The sequence below is a fragment of the Penaeus monodon genome, chromosome 29, assembly GCF_015228065.2.
Source record: "Penaeus monodon isolate SGIC_2016 chromosome 29, NSTDA_Pmon_1, whole genome shotgun sequence".
Lineage (NCBI taxonomy): Eukaryota > Metazoa > Arthropoda > Malacostraca > Decapoda > Penaeidae > Penaeus > Penaeus monodon.
In genome coordinates, this window is record NC_051414.1 from 30,027,037 (window position 1) to 30,027,243 (window position 207).

A 207-nucleotide genomic window follows, 5' to 3' on the forward strand; every position below is an offset into this window, starting at 1 on the left:
CTATCAAAACGACAATTAGTATTGCCCTGTATTAAATATCACACAAATGGCAGCAAAAAGACGAACCGACTCACTAAGGGAGCTTCTTCTCATGTTTTACCGGTTGCGTTTGCAGTAATCTTGTTGAAACTGAGAGTTCTTTGCAATATGATTCTATTTTCCCCAATTTTTTTCGTGCTTATGTTTGCCATGGTCTAGGTCTTCGTC